This window comes from Portunus trituberculatus, chromosome 20 (assembly GCF_017591435.1).
Source record: "Portunus trituberculatus isolate SZX2019 chromosome 20, ASM1759143v1, whole genome shotgun sequence".
NCBI lineage: Eukaryota > Metazoa > Arthropoda > Malacostraca > Decapoda > Portunidae > Portunus > Portunus trituberculatus.
This window is the reverse complement of record NC_059274.1, coordinates 3,585,001-3,612,704: the sequence shown is the minus strand read 5'-3', so window position 1 is coordinate 3,612,704 and position 27,704 is coordinate 3,585,001. Positions and strand designations below refer to the sequence as shown.

Below are 27,704 nucleotides of genomic sequence, written 5' to 3'. Positions count from 1 at the left end.
CGGCGAAAGAAAGAAAATAAAGACAAGACAGAAAAAAAATGAACAGTAAGAAGTAAGAGAAGGAAAGCGAGAAAGAGAGCGAGAGCGAGAAGCCTTGGGATACATATTTCATATATGTTAATGCTGGCAATATTGCACACATAAATTAGATATACACGGCGAGGCTTCCTGTCAAGCCAAATGGAGTTCTCCGCCCTGCTACCAATTGATTTTGCTGCTCCTCCATCACTCTCCCAGGCTTTTTCCCTCCAATTTCATTTTGTGGGAAAGGAAAAGCAATAATTGTTCCTGAGAGCATGGAAGGAAAGAATGGCAGAGAGGAGAGGGAGGGCCGGGGGAGGGGGTATGGTGTGAGGAATGGAGGAGACGTGTAGGGTGAGGAGCACGTGAAGTGAAACGAAGGGAGATAAGGTAGTAAATGGAAGGAAAATGAAGGTAATGGAGATAACAAGCGAGAATTGTGAGTAGTTAGAGAGAGAGAGAGAGAGAGAGAGAGAGAGAGAGAGAGAGAGAGAGAGAGAGAGAGAGAGAAAGTGTAATGTAATAAGAATTTATGTACAATGATTATGTATATGTGTAACCTGCTCTTTGATATGTACACACCCGTCCCCTTACACCACCCACCCCACACACACACAGTAATACACAGACACGAAACACAAAACACCCATAAAACACGTAAGCAAACAGGACAAAACACAAGCCCTTTGATCGTGTGCGCCAACAAGCGTGTGTGTGTACACCCTGAAGTGCTTGGCGTACACACGGTTAAGTATACAGGCGAGAGAGAGAGAGAGAGAGAGAGAGAGAGAGAGAGAGAGAGAGAGAGAGAGAGAGAGAGAGAGAGAGAGAGAGAGAGAGAGAGAGAGAGAGAGAGAGAGAGAGACACGAGGGGCGAGGGGGAGGCAGGGAGCTAAAAGTGGGGGTGAATACATGCAGGTAAACAATACACGTTGACAATTACAAGCCAACAGGAAGAAATGACTAATTCGTGCCCAGCAGATGGCCGCCTGTTAGCACGAACTGAATAAATTACAAAATATAAAGTGCCATTTGAAATATAACGTCGATGTGACATACTGACTGAGAGGCGAAGAGAGGAGAGAAGCGCTTGCTGTATTGAGTCTGTTTGTGTGGTGGTGGTGGTGGTGGTGGTGGTGGTGGTAGTAATGGTGATGGTAGTGGTGAAGGCAGTAGTAATGGGGATGTTGTGGTGGTGATGATGATGGTGGTGGTAGTAGTAATGAAAGTAGTAGTGGTAATGGCGATGTGTTGTGGTGGTGATTATGGTGTTGTGATGGTAATGATGGCGGTGGTGGTAGTGGTGAAGGTTGTAGCAATGGTGATAGAAGTGGTGAAGGTTGTAGTAATGGTGAAATAGAGGTGAAAGTTATAGTGGTAATGGTGATGTTGTGGTGGTGATGATGATGGTGGTGTTTGATGGTGTTGTGATGTTCAGTTCTTAATTTCTTGAGTGAATTTAGCGCAATGGTGATGGTTATTGTATTGGTGATGATGTGTGATGGTGGTGTTGCGGTGCTCAGATCTCGTTTCCTAGAGTAAGCTTAATGTAATGGTGATGATCAATGTAGTGAGTTGGTGTATTAGGGCAAAACGATACAGTCAGGTATAGTATGGCATGGTATGGTGTTGCTGGTATAATGATTTTGAAAGGGTGATAGAGTATAGTGTATCCGGTATAGTGAAGGATAATGTAAGGGGGTGGGTGGGAGGTGGTAGTGTGTGTGAGGGTGAATGGGGAGGGTGGCGGGGGAAACAAGCAGAGTAATGGAAGACAGTGAATTGTAGTCCATACGTCATTGCAATATTAATGGTGTACACAATAAAGGAAATCAAAGGTCCGATTCCGATACAACGTGATTAGAATAGTATAGACCATACCACTACCACCACCATCACCACCACTACCACCACCATCACCGCCACCGCCACCACCAGCAACACCACCACAACAAAAGACGTAACTAGGTACTTCAGACATCATCAAAATCATCATAACACACCAAGAACTAACGGAATCAGACATCACCTTCACAACGTCACACACATACACCACTAACACCAGCAGACACCACCACCATGTACTTCCTACTCACAAGCAAAGCATCGTCACCACCACAACACCACGCAATACTAAAACAACGAAGTACATTTCACACACTAACAAACACCATCCCCACAACACCACTAGAACACGAACAACCCACACAAAAGTATACCAAATAGAGAGAAAAACAACACAAAAACACCACACACCACCAAAATATTAACACGCGCAGTACATCCCCACGTAAAACAAAACACCACCAACACCACAACCACAAGACACACAGAGGCACCACCACGACAGACAGCATCATTAAAAAAACGAAGATGCAACACATACCACGACAAGCACCTCCACCACTACCACCACCACCACCACGGCCACAAGAGCGAATCAGGGGCGGCCAATACAGGAACACACACACACGCGATATTCATTAAACGCTCAGCCTCGGCATTTTAATCGTCTATTAATTGTTAACACTTCATGACAGCTTAGAAAATGAATATGGATTACAGTCGAACATTTGCATTTATTTGGAGAGAGAGAGAGAGAGAGAGAGAGAGAGAGAGAGAGAGAGAGAGAGAGAGAGAGAGAGAGAGAGAGAGATTCCACACGGCTACAAATTATTTCCGAGTGCTGGAGAATTAGCTAGAAATCGCAAACAATCTGCCGGTTTGAACGAAGTCGCGGGAGAGAGGGAGGGAAAGGGAGGGGAGGGAAGGAGGGTAAGGGACGGGATGGAGGGAAAGGGAGGGGAGGGAGGGAGGAAAAGAGGGGAGAGGGGAGGAAAAGGGAGGGGAGAGAGGGAAGATAAGGGATGGAGGGAGACAGGATAAGCGAGGAGAGAGAGAGAGAGAGAGAGAGAGAGAGAGAGAGAGAGAGAGAGAGAGAGAGAGAGAGAGAGAGAGAGAGAGAGAGACCATAAATGAAAACAAATGGAGAAGAAAAAAAATGAGGAAAGGAGGAAAGTGAAAAATGAGAAACGGTTAGGATAGGGAGGAAGGGAAAAGAGAAAAGGAAGGAGAGAAGTGAGGAAGGAAAGGAGGAAGAAGCTGAAAGGGGAAGAGAGGCACACTAAGGAGGAACAGAAGAGAGTTGAGAGAAGAGAAAAGAAAAAGAGCTACAACTCAAAATGAAGAGTGACGAAATGATGTAGAATGAGGAATAAGGAAGGAAGGAAGGAGAAAAACAAAGAAGGATGGAAAACAAGAATACAAAGGAAAAACACATAAAGGAATAAGAGAATAGATATAGCGAAAAAAAGAAGAAAGGGAGAAAACGTAGAGAGAACAAGGAAGGATAGAGATGGGGATAGAAAAAAAAAGGAGAGAAAGAAAATGCAAGACACAGGAAGAAGAGTTGAAAGAGGAGAAAAGATACAAAGGGAAGAATTGAAGGAAGATTAAAGGAGAGAAGAGGAAAGTGTGGAAGGAATAAAGCAGAGGAATAAAGATAAAAGAAGACAATTATGATGGAAGTGTTAGGAGGGAATGTTGGAACAGAAAATAGAGGAAAGAGAAAGGAAGAAGGAATGAGGAAGAGAATGGAGGGAATAAGGAGTGCATGGGGGAATGAATAAAGGTGTGAATGAAAGAAAATGAGATGAAATAGGTTAAAAGAAGAGGGAAGGGAGAGAAAGCAGGGGAGAGGAAAAGAAGAGGAGAAAGGGAAGAAGAAGGAGAAAATTAGAGTACAGAATAAGGGAAAGGAGAGGAAGAAGGAGAATTAGTTAATAAGTGAAGGGAACAGAGAGAGAGAGAGAGAGAGAGAGAGAGAGAGAGAGAGAGAGAGAGAGAGAGAGAGAGAGAGAGAGAGAGAGAGAGAGAGACCTCTTAAACATTGAGATAAACCAAAGGAGAAAAAAATAAAACACCCAAAAAAAAGACAAATGTGAGAGAAAAAGAAAAAAAACAGAACTAAAAGGAAGAACAAGAAAAGTAAATGAAAAGAAAAAGAGAAACGAAAGAAAGCAAAGCATGAGGAGAGATGGAAGAAAATATAGTGAAGAAGAGAGGAAGAAGAGAAGAAAACGAGGGAAAAGTGAACAAAAACAGAGAGAGAGAGAGAGAGAGAGAGAGCAACGCGCAGAAACAGACAAGCAGACGGCAAGGATAAATAACACGCCAGTTTCCTTCACGCGACACTTCCATCCACCTCTCACCATGACCAAAACTTGCAACTAAACTTGAGGAGACCAATTTGACATTCTCCCTAGACATATAATCATCCGTCTATGGAGAGCCAATGAAGGGCACGAGAAAAGGGGAAAAAGGAGGGGAAAAAGAAGGATAAGAGGGATGTAAAGGAGGGGGAAGAGAGTTAAGGGATGTAAGGGGGACAGGGTCAGTGTGGTAAGTCTTCCTAAATATTACAATTACTGAAATCTGAAGAAAGGAAAATTGTCTTGATTCTTTGCTTGCGTCACGACAGAGAGAGAGAGAGAGAGAGAGAGAGAGAGAGAGAGAGAGAGAGAGAGAGAGAGAGAGAGAGAGAGAGAGAGAGAGAGAGAGAGTAAAAGAAAGACAAACAGACACAGTGACAAAGAAAAAAAAATACATGACTGACCAATACAGTGGAAACGAGAGAGAATAACAGTGAGGAGAAGCAAAAATGATAAAGGAAAATGAAAACACAGAAGAGAGAATGAAAAAAAAAAATATAGATACGACGAACAGACAGAGAGACAGACACAGAGAAAGAGAAATACAGACAAAAAATAGATGGAGAATAAAACAGAATGAACACAAACAAAACAGGGAGAGAAAAAATAACAGAGGAAAAAGGACAACAGAGAAGAACAATGTGAAGAACAGACAGAAGCCAGGAGTACAAAAAAAAACACAAAAAAAAATTTAAATACCAAACAAACAACTGAAAGGAAAACCAGGAATAAATATGAAAACACACACACAAACACACACACACTAAAAAAAAACTAATGGAGCGAGGAAAAGAGAAAGAGAAAGAAACACACACAAAATGACTCTCCCCCAAAACAAACCCAAGAAAAAAAGGAAAGGAAAAGAAAGCAAATCATCGTTTTATCTCAAATTCATTCCTGGGACACTTTTTTTTTTTTCCTGGCGTTTAAAAGCTTTGGGTTCCCCCGTTAGCCATTTCCCTTCCGACAGAGCGTACCCAGAGCCCATTATTTGAGAACCCCGGCCTCCTATACTGCTCTATTTGCCCATTAGCCTCCCCATACACCATACACACGCGGCGCAGGAAGGCGACTGCACGATGAGAGAAGAGAGAAACGAGGATTGGGGGGATGAAGGAGGAAGAGATAATTAAGAAACAAAAGCTATTACTCAGTCTTCAGTCTCTCCTCTCACTCACTCCCTCTTTCTTTCCTCCTCCTCCTCCTCCTCCTCCTCCTCCTCCTCCTCCTCCTCCTTCTGCTTCATCTCTCACTGCCCCACCCCTCATCTAACACCATGAGGTTATCAATGCACAAAGAATATCTCTCTCTCTCTCTCTCTCTCTCTCTCTCTCTCTCTCTCTCTCGACACCACCACTATCACCACTATTACCACCTACCCTCTCCGCCTCCTCCTCCTTCTCCTCCTCCTCCTTGAGTCTGTATACAATTGCCTTCTACGACTCTTCTCTCTCCCTCTCTCCCTCTCTCTCTCTTGGAGGGCAGCGGGAGAGAGACAAGTGCCGTTCATCACCTATTTACAGCGGGGCAGCAGAATTCCGGGGCTTTTGGATAGATTACCCGCACTCCAGGGCCCTTTTCACACCTCAGTCCCAATCTTCCTAATTAAGTCGCGCTATATTGAAAACCCTCAGAAAACGTGGGCATATTTGATAATTCATGCGTGATCAAAAGGCTCATATTTGAAAAGTCAATACAGCAGGCGGGGCCGCGGAGCCGGAGAATCTTCGTGTGTTTATACTCTTGTTTTAAGTGAGAAATAAAAAAAAAGGAGGAAACGAAAAAGAAAAATCAAACAGTGTAGTGTTTTCCCACTAATTTTTTGAGGATGAGGAACCAAAATTCTCTTTTTTTCAAGCTTCTTTTTAACCCTCTTTCTCTTTCCCTCTTTTTATTGTTTAGAGTGAGGGAGGCGTTAATAGCACCGCTCCCAAGAAGTGACTGGGCGGGCGGAGGAAGGCGGGAGGGGATGGGAGTAAGGATCGAGGTATGGGAGAGCGAGAAAGAAAGAGAGGAGGAAGAGGAGGCTGGAGAGGACAAGTGTTGGGAAGTGAGAAGGGAGAGACGGAAACAAGATGAGAATGAGAGAGGAGAGAAGGAAAGGAGTAGCGGGGCGGATCATTCCATTTAATACATTACTAGTTAAAGGAAAGACGTATCCACAAATACCTCAAAATATGAATGAGTTAACTTTCCCGTTAGTCCTTCCCGCGGGTCTTGTCGAGGCTGGTGAGGCTTTGATGTGCAACGTCATAAAATTCCCTCAATAACACAAGGCAAGGGATGTTGCGAGAGTTGACCCGAAGCTTCAAATCCAAGGTTCACGAAGCGCCCTGGAGCTAACGCGAGACACCTAATTGGCTAGCATTACTCAGAGTCGAAAAATGATAGGCGGATTAATTCCAGGTCTTAAAATACTCCACTGGCAACACTATTTGAGCTTGGATTTTGATTGGTTTGTTCAATAAGGAGATGAAGCCACGTGATTGGCGGAGAGACTTGAGGCGTGAGTCGAAGCTTCGCGGAGTCTCGAGCCGCCACGAGACAAGTGTTTGGCGGCATTAATGTGGCGAGGAGGAAGAGGAGGAGGAGGAGGAGGAGGAGGAGGGAGGAGACGGAGGAAGAGGAGGAAGAGGAGTGGGAGTATATGAACGGCAATGACAGCAACAATGGGAAAATATACGAATAAGGAGAAAGTCAGATAGAAGAGCAAGATTAGGAACACGAGAAGGAGGAGAGAGAAGGATGTGGAGAATAGATGCAGGCAGGAATCTATCACCTACTAACATATTCCGCTTACAATTGGATCTGAATACACAAGTAGCATTTCCTTATCACATCAGCGTAACAACGGATGAATCAATTGGATGCATATTTTTTTCAATGGAATTTGCCTTTTATTAGGTTCACCTGCTACTGTAAAACGCATCTTTGTCTTTTGTTAGCTGTACTTAGGTAATTTTCTTTATTCTTTATTGTATTTTCATTCATGCATCTTTTTTGTGCATTATTTATGTATTGTTGCATGTATTTTATCTGTACTATACATTTACTTTGTTTGTTATGGTTATTTTCACGTTTCTATAATATATATCCACTTTTCATCAAATATCATACCTTTCATCTACATCCACATTTCTTCCATACACTGTCATACTTTCCTAAAATTCCTTATCTGTCATTCCGCCTTCCACCTACAACCATTTACAAACCACAATCCCTTCTACTTCACCCTTTCACTTCCACCTCACTACGTCATCTAACGCCTGTCAAACTCATTCCCTACCAAACGTCCACCTCCATACAGAAGCAACATCCAGTAAATATCTACTTCATTTTTTCCCATTTTCTTTATACATACTTTCATCTTTATTTCATCCCTTTATCACTAACTGTCCATTTTCCTATTAGTGGTAAGTTAATGCAAGTTAGTGAGGGTTAGTTTTATTAGTACATGGTGTTGGTTACTTATATAAGGGGTTTGGGAACTCTCTCTACATCATTTTTCTACAATATTTCTCTAAAACTTCATGTATTGGAGTTATATCAGAAAAAAACTGTGTAATGTGATATCTCTAACTCATAATGATAAGCTCAAGGTTTGTTACTATTTGCTTTCCTCTTCTAACGTCCTTTACTAACCAAACCAAACTTAACTAAACCGAACCTAACCAAAGTTGACCTAACCTCTCCAGTTAACCTCACTAAACCTAGCCAAACCTAAGCTTGCCTAACCTACCCAAACTTAACCTAAAAAAACCAAACCTACCCAAACCTAACCTAACCAAACCAAGTCAAACCTAAGCCAACCAAGCCTAGTCAAACCTAACCTAACCTAATCAAACCTAACCTAAGACCATACATTCCCGTGAAAAGCCTACATGGTATAAATAAAAAAAAAATCTAGCTCAACCTAACCTTACCTAACACAAACTCACTCCATCACCTTATTTCAGCCTAATACCATCTACTAACATCACACCACCTCTTAATCTACCTTAACACCTTCAAACCTCACATTAACACGTTCAAAATCCACACGTACTTACTTCATTCTATCTAATATATCTAACCTATTAATTAACCTAACCTGAGTGAGCCTTTCTTTATTTTTTTTTATGTCCTAGGCCAGCTTTCCTCTCAAACACACACACAAAAAAAAAAAAAAAAATATTCTCTAGCAACAAACAGTGGGTACATGAACTCACCCACAACCCAAACAGGGAAATACACGATGAGTGGGTGGGTGGGTGAGTGGGTTGGTGGGAGGGCAGGGTTTGTGGATGATAGTTTAGGGAGTGGATGCAAAGGAGGAGGTTCATCTATCTTGAAGGAGCACCGCGCTGAACCTGACCATTGTGCCGTGCCGGGATATTTACGGTCTTCCTATGATCATCTGGAGGCAGGAGAGGACGAGATGAGGAGTGTAATTGTGTCTCATAACTTACGATATTGGTAATGATGTGTGTGTGTGTGTGTGTGTGTGTGTGTGTGTGTGAGAGAGAGAGAGAGAGAGAGAGAGAGAGAGAGAGAGAGAGAATGAGTTGTGTGCGTGTGTGTGTGTGTGTGTGTGTGTGTGTGTGTGTGTGTGTGTGTGTGTGTGTGTGTGTGTGTGTGTGTGTGTGTGTCTCTCTCTCTGTGTACCTGTCCATCCGTCTGTCTATCTGTCTACCTGTCTCTGTTTACCTGACTATTTATAGATTTCTGTTTACCTGTCTGTCTGTCTATTTGTGTGTCTCTCTGCCAGTTTATTTGTCTGTTGTATCTGTTTGTTCATCTGTCTACCTGTCTAATTATCTATATCTCTCTCTTCACAATAACTCACAAGATGATTAACCCGTTGAGTACCATGACGCGTTTCCACATTCCTCCTGGTTACTATTTGGTGACCTTATACAGCTTCAGAAACTCATGTGGGGGGACTAAAATAGTGAAAGCTGTTGTCATCAATACTGTGACCTCCATACACCCTTCCTAATGTCAATGAAATGGTCTAACGGTACACGAATCTCAAGGTAAAAATGTGTCCCAGTATTGAAGGAGTTAATAGACACAAATACCACTATATCACATTAAGTATTGACAAAAAAATATAGGATAAGATTCAAGAAAACCGTAACTTACACTATTTTTTGTAAGGGGGAGTTGGAAACAGTCCAGGTGTGTTGGTTACTCGTCTGTTCAGTTCCCTGCCTGGTTCCGATTACGTCATATTTCATTAAGCAAGATTGGTGCATGCATAATGAGGGTGGGGGGGAATGAAGAGAGGGGTGTGTGAGGGGAGTAGGGGATGTGAGGGGTGAAGTTCTCGGAGTCAGTTCGTCTCGGGTCACCTCCTCGTAAGGTCATATGGTAATTTGTTCATAATTCATTAGTTGACCAAGATTCGCTCGTCCTTCTTCGCTATCATGCATTATATACAATACATTCATACATACATACATACATACATGCATACAGTCCAAAGCTACAAATTAACCAGTATATATTTCCTTAACTGAACCATCCTCTCTCACAAATATATACAATACATACATATATACACACATACATACATACATGCATACAGTCCAAAGCTAGAAATTTACCAGTATATATTTTCTTAACTAAACCATCCTCTCTCCCAACATTAACAAACACACATACATACAGACACAAATACGAGTACATACACACATACTGTTAAAAGTGCTAATACACCTGCATGTCACGTTAACACCAACAAACTCATACTAAAACATAGATACACACATACCTCTTCACTTACCTACCTAATTACAAACCTACAAGGATATATTTCTTTAAAACAATCCTTTCTCACAATTCTAACATACAAATAGACAGACAGACAGACAGAGAAATACAAACAGAGGTACAGAACACACATCTCCATTATAAACTCAGCAGAGACAAGTACAAACACAACACACAAAAACCACCACCTCACTACACGCTTTTTCCTCTCAAAATTATTTCCAGGACACTTAATGAAGAGGGGAAGGAGTGGTGGGTCGGGGGGGAGGCGAAAGGGGGAAGGAGGGGAACGAGAGAGAGAGAGAGAGAGAGAGAGAGAGAGAGAGAGAGAGAGAGAGAGAGAGAGAGAGAGAGAGAGAGAGGGGAGAGGAGAGGGAGGGACGTGGAGGTTCATTTCTGACAGGTAACATTTCAGAGAGAGAGAGAGAGAGAGAGAGAGAGAGAGAGAGAGAGAGAGAGAGAGAGAGAGAGAGAGAGAGAGAGAGAGAGAGAGGTGGGGGAGATTGGGGGTATTGCATCTGTCCACGTCATCACCACCAATCCACACCCCCTCCCCCTCTCCACACCCCAACCAGGACCTACCCCCCCTACCATAAGCCGCCGGAGAGAAAAATACACGGCTCTTGTCACGCGGGTTGGAAATAAATTGATAAGAGAGACAGGACCAGGAACGGGCGAGATGTTTATCATTAATTCTCGTCTCAATAATTGCACCAATTTTCTTTATATGACAGCAGCGGGAGAGAGAGAGAAAGAGAGGGAGAGAGAGAGAGAGGATGGAGAAAGAGAGGCAGAGGGTAGGAGGGAGAGTGCGCGAGAGGAGTCCATCTTTTCGCGTGGAATAAAGGAATTGTTCTTGGCTCGTCAAAAGCGCTGGCATTCCATTATTTCCTTGTGAATATAATGGTTGGCCGCCCAGAGAATGATATCGCGGGAGGGTCCTCAGGCTCAAAGGACGATCATAAATTCACTTGACACACTTGCCAAACGCACAAAAATGAGAAGACGACGGGGGACGAAAACCTGAAAAAAAATGGAAATATCACACTGAGGAAAAAAAAAATAGTCTCCGATGAATTATGATTTTTCTCCCTCCCCTCCTCTCTCTGTCTGTCTCCCTCTGTCTCTCCCTACCAGGCATCCTCTCTCGCTCTCTTTCTCTCTTTCTCTCCCCCTTGAGTGAAAGACCAATGATAATTTAATGTTTTCTATTGCTCTGTTGTGATTGGTTGTTTCTCCTCTGACGGAAGGAATAAAGAACAGAATTTTTCACTGTCGTATTGTTCTGAATATTACTATTTTTTTCTATTTTTTTATCCGTTTTTTTTTAATATTCACTTTATTGTCACCGCCTCCATCATCACCACCAGCATCATCAGCAGTCATTAACAGTTCTCTCTATATTTATCTTATCATTGTCATCACCTCCGTCATCATCATCATCATCATCGTCACCAGCAGCCATCATCTGTCTGATGCAGAGGAGACACCTTTTCTAATTACGTCACCCCACCTGGCTGCTATTCGTCTATATCAGTTTACCTAAGCTAATTTCCTTATCTCATTTCTCTCTCTCTCTCTCTCTCTCTCTCTCTCTGTATATATATCTCACTAATCACGTCTCTTTCTCTCTCCTTCTTCTCCTCCTCCTCCTCCTCCTCCTCCTCCTCCTCCTCCTCCTCCTTTTCTATTTATATTTTCCTCTCATTAAATGTCCCCGTTTCTCTCCTCTCATTTCCTTTCAATTCTTTCCTCCCTCTAACTGGCACAATTCGCATTCCGTTGCCATATTAACTCTCCCAACACTGCACTGCTTCTCTCTCTCTCTCTCTCTCTCTCTCTCTCTCTCTCTCTCTCTCTCTCTCATATAAGCATCCCTACACAAGTTATTTATTCTTTTTCTCCTCTCCGTCGCCCTATTTTTCTTTCTTCTTCTTTTCCTCCTCTTCCTCTTCTTCCTCCTCCTCCTCGTCCTGGGCAGGCAGAGTCACGACGCGCTGCCCGTTTCTGCTCGCCGTCAGACACCGCTGTTTATATCGGGCTGTGATCTAAGACTGCAATGGGCGCTGGATGGAGAAGGAGGGGGAAGAGGAGGGGGGAAGAAGATAGGAGGTAGAGAGACGAGAGTGCAACGTTTGGAACACATCCCCCCTCTTCTTTCCTACCCACTTCTCCACCCCCTCCTCTTCCTCCTTCTCCTCTTGCTGCAGGCTCTGACATGACCTTGAGCAGCAGGCATTAGCGTAGAGAATAAGAGTCGCAGATTGCCGCAGATAGAGGGAGTAACAACAGTGTGTGTAGCGAGCATCAATTACACGCTGTCTTGAAAACTCACAGCTGAGGCAAGGCGGAATGCGTAGAGATGGCAACAGGGAGGGTAACAGGGAGGGTAATGGGGAGAGTAATGGGCACGGTGAGGGGAGAAGGGGATGAGTAGAAAGGGGAGGGTTAGAGGAGATTAGAGGAGTGAGGGAGTGAGGGAGAACGCCGTAACACCTCACAAGACATTGATGGCTTACACAATGGGTGAATCCAGTCATTTATCCTTCAGAGACGTGACTCGGGGAGGAGAGCGAGGAGTAATAGAGCAGTGCAACCCTTCCTTGCTACCTCCACCACCTGCACCTCCTCCACTACCTCCACCTCCTCCACAAACACCCAGTAGGAGAGAGACAGATGGAATAATGACCTTCCACCCAGCTATCCACAGAGTCCTCTATCCATCTATCACTTTATCTATCTATTTATCTGCCTGCCTGCTCCCCTCGCCCCCTCTCACCTCTCTCTCTCTCCCCAGGTGTGCTCCCCGCTGGTGCACTTCCTCGCGACAGTAAGCAAAGTGCGCGTCTCAATCACTGTCACCTGAGCAACACCTTCCTGCATTCATCAACTTTTACCTGAGATCACTGTCCTCCTCATGTGTCCGCTGTGTTACCTCCATGTCTCCTAATGTCCACCTTAAACCCCTCACTCTTTATCTTTTCTCTCTCTCTTTCTCTCTATCTCTCTCTCTCTCTTAGTTCTATCTTTCGTTCCTTCTCTGTCTCTTCATTGTTTTTTCTTCTTCTTTTCTACCTTAGTTGCGTTTCTTTCTTTTCCTTTGCCTCTATTTTTTCTCTCCTCTCCTCCTCCTCTTCTTTTGTTTTTTCTTCGTCTCTAAGTCCTTTATTTTTCTCTCTCTCCCTCCTTCTACTCTCTTGTCAGTTTTCTTTCTTTTTCTTCTGTCGCCATTTTTCTTCTTCCTTCCTCCCTTGTCTGTTTTTTTTCCCTTCTGTCTCTACGCCTCTTCTACGCTTCTTTCTTTCCTCCTCCTTCAGGAATCTCTACTTTCCTCTATGTTTTCTTTAACGATTTCTCTTTTCCTCTCATACTCATCCGCTCTTTCTTCTCTTTATTTTCTTCTCAATACCTCCCCTTCTGTAATTCTTTATTTACGCATTATGTTGATCTCTTTTATCCACCTTCCTTTATTCCGTCCTTCGTTCAGTTGGGTCGTGGTTCATTGGCTCACTGGCTAGCACGTGTAATATGGGTTCAAGTCCCGGGCAGGCGGCAGGTGGCTTTCTCCTTAATCCTCCTTTGAGAGTCAGTCACTATATGGATACCAGCAAATATCTGAGTGTGGTGAGCTGCAGGGACACAAATCATCACCATCACCCTTGCATCTTATTTACAAAGGGAGTGAAAGAGTGAGAGACGGAGTTTAGCACAGAGGCAAGACGTAGCTCAAGGTACATGACTGTGTTCCTCTCTTCTTCTCCTCTTCCTCCTCCGCTCATTTACTCCTGTCTTTCATTACCAGCTTTCATTCCTCCCTCATTTACTTCCTCCTTCGCTAACTTGTAATTCAATCCTGTCTTCCCTTACGTTCTCCTTCCTTCTCTCCCTTCCTTGCTCAGCGCACGCCCCGTCCGTGCCGCATCCTCCTCTGCTCCTTGTCTCTTTGGTTCCTTTCTTTGTATCTCCCTTCTTCCCTGCCTCCTTCCTTCCTAATATACATCCCTGTCTCTGTATATTCTAGCTTTCTACTTCTCTATCTCTCTTACTCATGTTTCTCTCTCTTACTTCTATCATCCCTATCTCTATTCCTTCTTTCTAGCTGTCATATCTTCTTCCATTTCTTCTTATCTAGCTCTCTTCTTCTTTTCCTTCTAGTCTCCCTGCATTTTTCCTTCTCCTCCTAATCCTCCTAACCCCCTCTTCTCTATCCTATCCGACCTCTCTCTCTCTCTCTCTCTCTGAATCACTCAACACGTCGAGCACCCAGTCACCGGCGCGTCGGCTAAATCTCCGTCGTCGGCGAGGAAGGAAAATAAATGACGCTGCGGGGAGGCTGATTCCTAAAATAAAAGCCAAAGTTGTTGATTCATGTTGATTTCGCTCCAATTGCCGCGCCCATTCAGCAGCGACACAGTATCTTGGGGCGGCTAAACGCGTCACACTTACACGATGGACTGCAGCAACGCCACAGCCACCGAACCCTTCCCCCTCTGATACCCCTCCCCCCATAAGCAGTGTCCGTCATCCCCTTCCTCCTCCTCTTGTGTTCCTCCTAGCAGTGTCCGTCAGCCCTCTTCCTCTTCCTCCTGTGTTCCCTCCAGCAGTGATCGTCAGCCCCGTTCTTCCTCCTCCTGTGTTCCTCCTAGTAATATTCATCAGTCCCCTTCCTCCTCCTTCTCCTGTTTCTCCCATAGCAGTGACCGTCAGTCCTCTTCCTCCTCCTGTTTTTCCTCTAGCAGTGTCCACCAGCCCCTTTCTCGTCCTGTGTTCCTCCTAGTAGTCTCCTTCACCTCCACATCCTCCTTCCCTGTCTTCCATCCAGCAGTGATCGTCAGTCCCTTCTTTGGATGTGTTTCATCTAGTCACAGTCAGCCGCCACAGCCCCACACCACCTCCCTTGTGAACCAACCCCAATAGTGACAGCCATCTCTCTTTCTGCCTCTCCTCCTCCCTCCGGCATGTGCCTTTATTGTCGTGTGAAGAATCATTATTGGTGCATCATTTTAATAGAAAAAAAAATCAGAGCTATGTACAGTAATTTGTTAATTTTACACGCATTTTTTTGTTTTATATTAATTTTGAACGTTTGATAGTATTCACATGACACTTATTATTAGAAAGCAACTTCTTGTTTATTATACTACATAAAGAACACAGCAGGTATCAGGTATCATACAATTAACAAAATCGTCCTAACTTTTCCGCCATATTGCATTCCTATTAGTTGTGAATATTGACTTGCATTCTTCTACTAACTACCTAACTAACAGTATGCGAGACCGGCAAAAAGTGAATAAGAATAAGCCTGTTCTAAGGATTGCCTCTTAATATCACCCAGTACATGCATAAACACAAACTAAATAGAAAATAACCTATCTAAACTCTCCAACTGTAGAATCAAACCTTCATGTGATAAATCTAAACCAATGTCAATCTAAACAGCACCAAATAACATCACCAAATACATCAAACCATTAACTCCTTAACTCCCAACTAGAATAATCAAACTCACTTCACTAACTCACCCAAAATAACAAACCCACATATATTTACCTCCCAATGAGGAATGAAAAACTAACGTAGAGAGGGAGACAAAAAGAGAGAAGAGACAGGAGGAGTAAAGAAAGCAAGGTAGTGCAAACAATGACAGATGCCTCTCTTGGCGAGCCGGGACGAGCAAAACTGGCTGGCTTGAGACACAACAGACCAAACAACACACACACGCGAACAGACAGAGAGAAAACACAGAGAGACTAAGGGCTATGCGCGAACAAGGAGGAGGAGCAGAAAAAGAAGGAGAAGGAGAAGGAAAAGGAGAAGGAGAAGGAGAAGGAGAAGGAGAAGGAAAAAGAGAAGAACAAGAACAAGAAGAGCAAGAACAAAAAGAATAGAAAGAGGAGAAGGAGGAGGAGAAGGAAATATAGTAACATAAGGAAGAGGAAGGAGTGAAGGAAGAAGAGTAGAGAGCACAATGAGAATGGGGAGGAGGAGGAGGAGGAGGAGGAGGAGGAGGAGGAGGAGGAGGAGGAGGAGGAGGAGGAGGAGGACAAGGAGGAGGACGAGGACGAGGACGAGGAGGAGGAGGAGGAGGAAGAGCCGCCCCTGCCGCCTCACACGGTATAATATAAATGAGGAGGCGCGGCGTCGGTTCGGGCTATAGCTGGGCCTTTGCGTGTCTCTCGTCTGCCTTTACAAATTCAGCCTCCTTTGTCACGTCGGTCGACAGTGATTCTGCAGAAAAAAAGGGAGGGAGGAGGTGTAAAAGATAATCTGCTTGACGGATTGTTCTCCCCGTCTGGGTGATTACGCCAACAAAGGAGAGGAGAGGTAATGAAATGCTAAATCGGCGCCACCTCTCCTCTCACTCTCACTTTCACCTCCCAGCCATACCGAATATTATTTCACCTCAACTCACGTCCTCCTCTCTTTCTCTCTCTCTCTCTCTCTCTCTCTCTCTCTCTCTCTCTCTCTCTCTCTCTCTCTCTCTCTCTCTCTCTCTCTCTTTTCCACAGCCCTTCCATTTTTTTCTGAGATTTACCCTGCATTTCTCCCTCATTACCCGTTGTTTCCCGCGCCTGCAGCCCTTCGTCAGGTGAGTGCAGGGGCGCGCATGGAGGAACAAGGGTCCAGGTGTCCGCCGTCATCACGCTGGACAACTTACCTGGCCGGGGGAGAAAGATATGAGGGCAGTCATGGCACCTCCGACTCCAGTAATAATCAAATCAATATTCATGAAGGTCGATCGCTCAAACTCAAGACCCCCATAATAAAGTAATTTTGCTCCTCCCACCCTCAACGCCTCAGCATCAACACCACCACTGCCTCCTCCTCCTCCTTATCCTTCTCCTCCTCCTTCCCTATCGCTCCTCCCTGGCATGTTCAGACCAAGAACAGAAAATTATGAATAAGCCCTTTTAGAATCTGACAAGACGAAAATGCTAAGTTATGCCCCCCTTCCTAAAATAAGAGAGAAGGTATTCATACAGATCCACCTTCGTAACCTCCCTCTCTCTCTCTCTCTCTCTCTCTCTCTCTCTCTCTCTCTCTCTCTCTCTCTCTCTCTCTCCATTATTCGTATCTTCAAGTCATTCCTTCTCGTCTATTGTTGTCATTTTTTTAATTACCTTCACTTCAACTCGGTATACTTACAATAGAAAATAAAAGAAACTGATGAATGGGATAAATATGCGATTAAGAGATAAACACAACAAAGAAAGAAGGAAGCAAGGAATGAAGACAACAGTGGGTATAGGAAGATAGGGAAATGAGGTGAAAGAAAACGGGAAGGAAAAGGAAAAAAGGGATGAACAAGTGACAAGAGAGAAAGAGAGAGATAGAGAAGCAAAAGGACAACAAAGAAAGAGTGAAGTAAAGCAAGGAAGAGCCACTTGGAAGGTGTCTAAAAGGGATATTATATTTCTAGATAACACAAATGGCCTTCATTATATCCTTCCTCCAACACACACACACACACACACACACACACACACACACACACACACACACACACACACACACACACACACAAGAATAATACCCGTCCATACACATACAAAATCTTCCCTTCCCAAACCGCTCATTTCCAACACATTAAAAATCGTATACATCCACACTACATCCTCCTCCTCCTCCTCCTCCTCCTCCTCCTCCCGACGTGACCTCGAACGAAGCACTGTGGAGAGGAACGGAACACAGAGACGCCCAATGGGGAACCTCAATGGGGGTGAAAGATATAAATGAGAGTTACCATGTCTAAGAGCTGGCGGGAGGGAGGGAAGCAGGGAGGAGGGGGCCGCTTCCCATCTATCCCCTCTGCCCCTCCTGGCCCATCCTGTCCTTCTCTCCCTCCCTCCCAGAGTCTTCCCTTCCCTTTCTCCTACCTCCTTATCTCTCTCTCTCTCTCTCTCTCTCTCTCTCTCTCTCTCTCTATGCTTATGTAGGGTTTATGTGGTGTGTGTGTGTGTGTGTGTGTGTGTGTGTGTGTGTGTGTGTGTGTGTGTGTGTGTGTGTGTGTGTGTTGGTTCGATGGGTGGGCTGGTGTACATACTAATAATATACAGAGAGAGAGAGAGAGAGAGAGAGAGAGAGAGAGAGAGAGAGAGAGAGAGAGAGAGAGAGAGAGAGAGAGATTGCCTTACACACACACACACACACACACACACACACACACACACACACACACACACACACATACATCATTCTTTAGATCGCCAGCAAGTAAAACATGAAGAGAAACGCGGCTGAAAGAAAAGAAGGAGGCCTGGCGCAGAGAGAACAATCAACAATCAAGGCTAATCATAAATATATTCATGCATAAAGGACGTAATGTAGGAAAATTGAAGTGGATAATAGACATAATTGCATAAGACAAATTAGAGATGACAGTGGGGGAGATTTGATACGTGTGTGTGTGTGTGTGTGTGTGTGTGTGTGTGTGTGTGTGTGTGTGTGTGTGTGTGTGTGTGTGTGTGTGTGTGTGTGTGTGTGTGATAAAGATAGCCCTTCAAAACAGACTGATAATAGAAATCAAAGACAAAGAAAACAATGAAAGCACAAAGGAAGCAAGAATAAATAAGAAGAGAGAGAGAGAGAGAGAGAGAGAGAGAGAGAGAGAGAGAGAGAGAGAGAGAGAGAGAGAGAGAGAGAGAGAGAAACAAAGGGGAGAACGATGAAATGAGACGAAAGACAAGAGAAGCAGCACCAGCAGAGGAGATGGAGGAGGAGGAGGAGGAGGGAGAGAAGGCTGATATAGATTAATTCGGGTATGTTCAACACGTACACCTTCCCCCGTCTGGAGGGATGAGGGAACATGAGGTGATGATGATAACAGCGAGAAACATGACCCTCGCGAGCATGACGAGGAGGAGGAGGAGGAGGAGGAGGAAGAAGGGGAAAGTGAAGGAGGGAAAAATATGTGCGGTAGAGATTAACAGAGTGGCGGTGGTAATGGTGAAGAAAAACGAGGAGGAGGAGGAGGAGAAGGAAAAATAGTAGTCAACGAATATGGAAATCAGTAAATAAGGTAAGAAGGACAAGAAAATGTGCCACATGACAATAAATTACGAGAGATAATGACAAAGAATACCAAAAGAAGAAAAACAAATCTATATTACGGAGATTTCTTGAGTTTTTCCATCTACTTGCTTATCTGTTTGCGTTCCTCCGCCTACCTGTCTCATGTTTTCACTGCAATGACGCCAAATCGGGAGAGACGAGTACCATTCAGCTCCAAATAAACGCTAACCTACAGTACAGCATTGTGAGTTTCCTAAATAACACTTCAGTCTGGGCGATTCCATTACTTAGCATAGGCAAGGGAGGAAGAAGGTAAAGGAGAAGAGTGAATACAAGATTACGACAACCAACAGTGTAACATTATAATATTTCAAAATTCCATCAAAAGTTTATAAGGAAAATATGATCTGTCAGTGAAGGAGAGTCCATTACTTAACGCAGGGGAGGGAGGCAGTGTGGAAGGATGAAGGGAAGGGAGGAAGGGAGGAGACAGACAAGGTAGGTGACTCAACGAACAAACAAGCAGTGTGACAGTTAGCTTACCAGTACCAAACACTGAATCATTGTCGAGACGAGAAGCGGTTAGTGACTTATTTCTGTTTCATTAACCCTTTCAGTACCATGACGTGTTTTAATATTCATTCTGCTTACTATTTGGTGATTTTATACAGCTTAAGGAAGTCATGTTGGGGATTAAAATAGTGAAGACTGTGGACATTAGTCTTCTGAACATCATAGACTCTTCCTATTATCAATAACTCAAGATAAAAATGTGTCCAAGTATTTATTTTTTACTTAAGCTTTGAAAACCAACATCTTAGTATGTATTTTATGTGTATTTAGCTGATTAATATATAGTCGATGAAGTGGAAATGACGTAGAGAGAGAAACAAAGAAGGATCCCCTGCCGTCACTGCCCCAGCTTACACTTAGACCTCCCTCCTCTTCCGCCACTCATTACTACACCTAAACACACTTCTGCACCTCCACCCTTCCTCCCACACATCTTCAGCACGCACGGGACACTCACCTTCTTCTCAGACTGTCAGAGGAATCCAGGAATCTTCATGTATCATTAATAAAAGGGAAAGTGAGTGGTAGATAAACACAAAACAAAACACACACCGCCGTGGCAAACACAGTGACGTACCGCTCAAATGGAAAGGAAGAAAAACAGATGAATATTACAAAAGTTACACAATAATTAAGCACAGTAGAAGAAAACAATACCGAAATTAACCAAAGTGTTTAAAAATAGCGAAACATTAGATAAGAAAGTGAAATATGCATAATTATTGGTAAAAAAGAGAGAGGGCACTTGTTTTGGGGGACAGGAGATGGCGCCAAACCCGAACTTGTGACTAAACGACCCTCCCAAACTAGGCAAGTAGAAGATGAGAAGATACAGTCTTTGGGGAGATTTTCTGTACCTTATTTGTAATGTGGATATATGAATGATGAGAGAGAGAGAGAGAGAGAGAGAGAGAGAGAGAGAGAGAGAGAGAGAGAGAGAGAGAGAGAGAGAGAGAGAGAGAGAGAGAGAGAGAGAGAGAGAGAGTCTGATTAATTCATTGCACTTTCGCGCCAGTCTACAGAAATACTTTAAACACATTAAATTTGGTGACATATGAGCTATACAAAAAAGAAAACAAGATGCTTGCACATGATTACATAATTAATCAAGCAATGAGAAAAAAAAAAAAGCTAATAACAAAAGACAAGATGAAAATACATGGATATAAGAGGGACGGTTAGTGAACAAAAAAAAAAAAAACTGACAACAAAAGAGAAGAGTTATGGACATGAGTACATAACGAAGCAGTAAAAAAAAAAAAAAAAAAAAAAAAAAAACTAGAGCCGACATCCGCCAAACTGTGGATAGCGAGTAAGCACGAGGTCAAGGTGGTCGCCCTGCAGCAGATGTTGGCACACAGCTAGAGAGGCTGCCCGCGTGGGAGCAGGTCTCCCACAGCAGGACAGTGCAGGCAGTAATGGTGCAGGTGATTTGCATTAGGAGATTGGCACAGCGGACAGGAAGAGAGAGAGAGAGAGAGACTTACAACCTTTGACTGATACTCACTCTTACCTGTTAACTTTGCAACCACTACTTCTGTTACTAATAAAATAACACCATTGTTTTCACATCACCTCATCCACCAGCACCGCCACCACAACAACAACAACAACAGCTGCTACTACTACTACTGCTACTGCTACTACTACTACTACTACTACTACTACTACTACTACTACTACTACTACTACTACTACTACTACTACTACTACTACTACTACTACCACCACCACTACTACTACTACTACTACTGCTACTACTACTGCTGCTGCTGCTGCTGCTACTACTACTACTACTGATATTACTATTATTACTACTACTACTACTACTACTACTACTACTATTATTACTATAACTATACTACTTCTGTTACTACTACTACTACTACTACTTTTACTACTACTACTACTACTACTATTTTTTTTATTTTATTTCATTTTTATTTTTTTTTTTTATTTTGTCTACTGCTTGATTCTTTACCAATTTGTACATCTTGTCTTTTGTTGTTATTAGCTTTTTTCTCATTGCTTGATTCATTAAGTAATCATGTGCAAGCATCTTGTTTTCTTTTTTGTATAGCTCATGTCACCAAATTTATTGTGTTTAACTCCTTCAGTACCACGACGCGTTTCCATATTCATTCTGGTGACTATTTGCTGATTTGATACAGCTTTATAAATTTATGTTGGGATTAAAATAGTGAAGACTGTTGCCATTTCTCCTCTGACCTCCATACACCCTTCCTAATGTCATCAAAATGGTCTAATCGTACACAAATCTCAAGGTAAAAGTACTGAAGGGGTTAAAGTATTTCTGTAGACTGGCGCGAAAGTGCAATAAGGTGTGTATTATTACTACTGCTACAGCTACTACTACTATCACTAGAACATAAAGTAGAAAGAAAATAAAACAAGCAAAACAAAAAAGTAAATAAAGACGAGGAGAAGGATGATGATAACAATGGTGATGATGATGATGATGGCAACGATTAAAATGACAAATTAAGTGATGATAACAGCGACGAAAAGAATGACGAATGTGACAACGACGATGATGATAATAATAATGATGCAATGTTAAAACCCACAAAAAACAAACAAGAGAAAGAGGAGGAGGAAAGATGATGAAACTAAAGAAAAATAAGTGAATGATAGTGATGACAATGTAAAAAGTGGTAATGGCGATAATTATGATGATAATGATGCAATAACGAATACAGTTAAAGTGGAGGAGATAATGGAAGAGACGAAGAGGGTGACGGCAATAGGTAGCGGCGGCGGCAGTGACGGCGGTGGCGGTGCGTCAGCTGAGTAACACGAATGAAGGAAGTGGAAGAGAATCACATTTATCAATTTACAGCCACGCCTTCGCCACAGACCCGCCGCCACCTGCATCCACCCCCTCCACCATCCAGCACCCTACCACCTGCTCCACACACACACACACACACACACACACACACACACACAGATAAGCAAACACGCAAGTACAGTACATGATCCCATTTAAAATCATACACCTACAAACATACACACAGACACTTACATAAAGAAGTAGATAGGTACGCATACACAAACATATATAAAAAAAAAAAACACGAAGAAGCCACTGAGACAGACAGACAGATAGACACACAGACAGACACACACACTTAAGAACATTGACAAACAAGTAAGCGCCAACAAAACAAAAACACACAAAACAGCTGCAACATAAAATGAACAATAAACTGTACAATAAAACACCCTTTGTGACAAACACACACACACACACACACACACACACACACACACACACACACACACACACACACACACACACACACACAGCCAGCGATACCAAACAAGGAACACCAGTAAAAACATCAAAAAACACATCAAACACACATAAAACACACACAAACACACAAAAGACAAGAATCTCCCCACGTGAAACAATAACTACATAGAAAACAAACACAGCCACGCAAACCTAACCCTTTACCTAACCTAACCTTTACCCTCCCCCTGTCCTCCTGCCCACACACCACGCACAGGTAAGCAGAACACCTGGACTGGTATATAAACAGGGCAGAAGAGGAAGGGAGTCTGTTAGATCTTTCAGTAATGCCATTTCATCAACTAGAGAATTATTATGTCACCTGATAGATTATAAGAGAGAGGGGGACGATTGGATGCTTGGTGAAGGAAAAGGTAAGTTGTGAAGAGCAGGTGGTGGTGGTAATGGTGGTGGTGGTAATGGTGGTGGTGGTAATGGTGGTGGTGGTGGTGGTGATGAGGAGGAGAAAAATGATAGAGAGTAGTTATCTTTAATTGTCAATAGAGGAAACGGGAAGGAAAATTTGTTAGTGAGAGAGAGAGAGAGAGAGAGAGAGAGAGAGAGAGAGAGAGAGAGTACGGGCTGAACTAAATCTTTACTAAAAACACCACCCTCTCTCTCTCTCTCTGAATCCCTCACCGTCTCAAGGCATCACTACCTCCGCCTCCACCGCCGCTGCGCCGCCATGAATTATTTATAGCATTCCCCTGTTTCACTTCCATCTCACTGTACAAACCTCAATTCCTTGCCTCACACATACACCTGATTGACTGTGTGTGTGTGTGTGTGTGTGTGTGTGTGTGTGTGTGTGTGTGTGTGTGTGTGTGTGTGTGTGTGTGTGTGTGTGTGTGTGTGTGTTAGCAATTCTTATCTTTATTGATCGTCTACTGAAAAAGTTGCTCTGTTATCTAATCTCTCTCCATTCGTCCCAGTGTCTATCTGCATTTCCTTTGACGGAATGATAAGACTGTTCCTGATGTTACATTGGCTAATACTATCAATATCGCGTGTAGTGTCTCTCTCTCTCTCTCTCTCTCTCTCTCTCTCTCTCTCTCTCTCTCTCTCTCTCTCTCTCTCTCTCTCTCTCTCTCTCTCTCTCTCCCAAATGCGCTTCGAAAAGAGAAATGACACCGTGAAAAGAGAAAGACAGAGACAGAAAATCTCCTACGTGAACCGCGAGACACGAGACACCCTTACTCCCCTCTCTCTCTCTCTCTCTCTCTCTCTCTCTCTCTCTCTCTCTCTCCGGGAATGCTGTCAAGAGGTGGAAAAGAAAGAGTACTACTTGACTCTTCGTTTCTTTTTCCTCCTCCTCCTCCTCTTCTTCTTCTTTATTTCTTCTTCTTCTTCTTCTTCTTCTTCTTCTTCTTCTTCTTCTTCTTCTTTACTTCTTCTTCTTTTTTTATTTCTTCTTCTTCTTCTTCTTCTTCTTCTTCTTCTTCTTTATTTCTTCTTCTTCTTCTTCTTCTTCGTCTTCATGTTCTTGTCTCCTCCTCCTCCTCCTACTTTTATTCCTTTAGTGGTTACAATCGAAAACATAATCTTAAAAGCGAAGTCTGACAGATTAAATGTTAGACTTACAAAACGATACAACAACAACAACAACAACAACACTATCACCTCAACCACTACAACTAAGATAAAAAAAAAAAAAAAAAACGGGAGAGGAAAAATACGAAAAACCAGGGAAAAATTACAGCAATCGGCACTACTTCCCCATCGCGGCGAGGACAAGGAGGAGGACAGGCACAAACAAGAGGCCGTGAACGACGAGGACAAGAAAGAGGAAAGAGATACAATGCGAGTGGGAAGGTTCTCTGTGTTACAACCTCATCTGTGTGTCGCTAAAGCACTCTCACTGAAGGGATAGGAAAGGACATCAGAGGGGACAGATTAGCTTGGTTCCCCCCCCTCCACCAGCCCACATCCAGCAAGGTACCCGTTTTCTGTTGGGCCAGGAGACTCGTTGTAACGCGTTTGGACGAGTTGATAATAACAGTTGGCGAGGTTAATTTCCACCAATCGCCACTCGCTTGTCGCTCGCCAATCACAGGAGATGTGTTACAGATTTAGAAGGTTTATCGCGTGCATTCTCTCTTTCTCTCTCTCTCTCTCTCTCTCTCTCTCTCTCTCTTTCGTTATCTTCTCTATCTTTATGCAATTCCTATTCATTTTAGGTATCTGTTTTCCTTATTCCTTTTACCTTTTTGAATCTCTCTCTCTCTCTCTCTCTCTCTCTCTCTCTCTCTCTCTCTCTCTCTCTCTCTCTCTCTCTCTCTCTCTCTCTCTCTCTCTCTCTCTGGGTAACTTTCAATTCGTTATTCTTTAGTTTTGTTTGCAGATTTAACACTCCCCTTCATTAATTCACTTTTGCCACTCCAACATTATATGATTTGCTATTTCCTGCATCAGTCATAAAACTTTTTGCTATCAAGACTTTCCTGTGTGTGTCACATTTTCATTATATACTCTTTTCTACCTACCTCCCTACACACACACACACACACACACACACACACACACACACACGAACGCACTAACCATTCTACATTTTCTAATTTTTATTCACCGTTCTCCGTTCGTCCGTCTATTCGCTGTCCTTCTCTTCAACATTTTCAGTTTCCAGGTTAATCCAATTTATTTTCTAATTTATGTTTACAAGCTGCTGCCCTGTCACGTTTTCTTTTGTGAACGCGTCGCTTTACACTTTTGCTGACTTCGATGCTGCTGTTGCTGCTGCTGCTGGTGTTGTAGTTTTTGTTGTAGCGTTTTGCGTTGTGTGTTTTCTCTTCTATTTCAAAAGCAACTGTAGCATTATTCCAACACAAATACAACAGGTCACCAGTCGCCACATCTCTTATCCTGCACCACCATTAGTAGCATCACTCACCAGCATCATCTCGTAAAACAAGGACTAGGATTAACAATCACCAGCACTCTTATCCCATCACTAGCACAAAAATTACTAGCTCTGTTTCGTCAGTCCAACCATCAATGACAAGCACAATTAAACCTGCACCAGCACCAGTCATCAATACTATTATCCTAACACAAACAACAGCCACCAGCACCATTGACAAAGCACAAACACCAGAATCACCATCACTATTAACATCAACCAGAATCACCAGTACTATTAATCGCCATAGGTCACAATCAAAATTTAGCTAAAACAAACACCGATCACCATAATCACCAGCAATATTAAGCTAACAGAAGCACCAGAATCACCAGCACAATAAAGTTAATAGACGTAGCAGAATCACCAGCACAATTAAGCTAATAACGCACCAGAATCACAAGCAAAATTCAACCAATAAGCCAACAGAAGCACCAGAATCACCAGCACTATTAAGCCGACACAAGCACGGGAAGCACCAGCCGGCAATGCATCACAAAGCCTGAGCGTCACGTCACGTCTTAATGCCTCAAACTCGCACCAAATGCCGTGAGTGGCTGCCGTTGGGGGGGGGGGGAGCGGCAAGTTACCTGGAAAAATGCCTACTAATCCGCGCTTCATAACAGCGACGAGTTGACGTTTCACTTGCGCCTCGATCAAAGGGATGTGATAGCCTTAATGCGGAATACGTCCCCGTCCCGCCGCGTGATCCGGGAGGCGCTGATCACAAAGGAGAGAGGGTGAGTCACTACTCCCAGTTCCCTTAGGTAATGACATGGAATATATAAATACAAGAAACGATTGGCAGGGACAGCAGGGGAAGGACGGGGAGAGAGGTGAATGTAAATATGCGGCTGTGTAACGCAGCGATGTCACTTTTGCGTGCTGGCTGACTGTCTGGCTGTCCTTGGCGGGAAGCAGTGATCATTTCACGCGACCAGGCACGCACGGACCACCAATACCTAGCTACCCTCCCCCTCTCTCTCTCTCTCTCTCTCTCTCTCTCTCTCTCTCTCTCTCTCTCTCTCTCAAACAAATCTATTCACTCCCGCCACAACACACGGCGCCACGAGGCAGGTGCACGGGAGGAGCTGAGCGTGCCCCAGTGAAGGAGGCGGAGACCAGCGTGGAGATGGAGCAACACTGGCGAGGAACACGTGGCACCAATGGCATTTCCTCGTCAGGCAAAGGTTAGCACACGTCTTCCCTTGGTACACCGCCGTGACACTAGAGAGAGAGAGAGAGAGAGAGAGAGAGAGAGAGAGAGAGAGAGAGAGAGAGAGAGAGAGAGAGAGAGAGAGAGAGAGAGAGAGAGAGAGAGAGAGAGTAATTTTGGTACACCTCATGAAAGCAAACACATTCTCTGCATTCCAAAATCCCAACACTGATTACAACTCTCCGATCTTGGAGGAGAGAGAGAGAGAGAGAGAGAGAGAGAGAGAGAGAGAGAGAGAGAGAGAGAGAGAGAGAGAGAGAGAGAGAGAGAGAGAGAGAGAGAGAGAGAGAGAGAGAGAGAGAGAGAGAGAGAACAAACATAACAAAATAAACACCTAAAGGCAAAAGGTGCTGTACTTCCAGATGCCTCGAGATGCAGCACGGAGTTTTACAGTTCTACAGTTGGCCATTGCACTTTAGAAACAATTAACACTTCAGTTCATTTTCATATTAACAATAGCGAACCGGCCAGTCAGTGTTACCAAACTCACTGCATTTTTCCATTTGCAGTGTTTTGGTTCAGAAATCTTAGAAACTCGTGCTTATTATGTACGAGAGGAGCCACGTCTGGGTGTGTCTCTTAAATTGCAAGGTTTAAACACTAGCGCAAACCCACGTCTTTCTCGACAACCGCCGTCAGAGCGAGGTTAAAGAAAGAGCAGGAGAAAAGGAAGAAAGGAAAAGGACAAAGAAAACC

The 27,704-nt window shown here is 43.6% G+C and overlaps 1 long non-coding RNA gene across 1 annotated transcript in view; it reads right to left on the bottom strand.

Annotated features, from left to right (window-relative positions):
* LOC123506433 overlaps nucleotides 1-6,455 on the bottom strand; it is a 30,167-nt gene extending 23,712 nt beyond the window's left edge. Inside the window, exon 1 of the long non-coding RNA XR_006675424.1 lies at nucleotides 6,402-6,455. This is a non-coding gene — a long non-coding RNA (uncharacterized LOC123506433). The remainder of the gene's footprint in view (nucleotides 1-6,401) is intronic.
* Nucleotides 6,456-27,704: the final 21,249 nt, after the last annotated feature.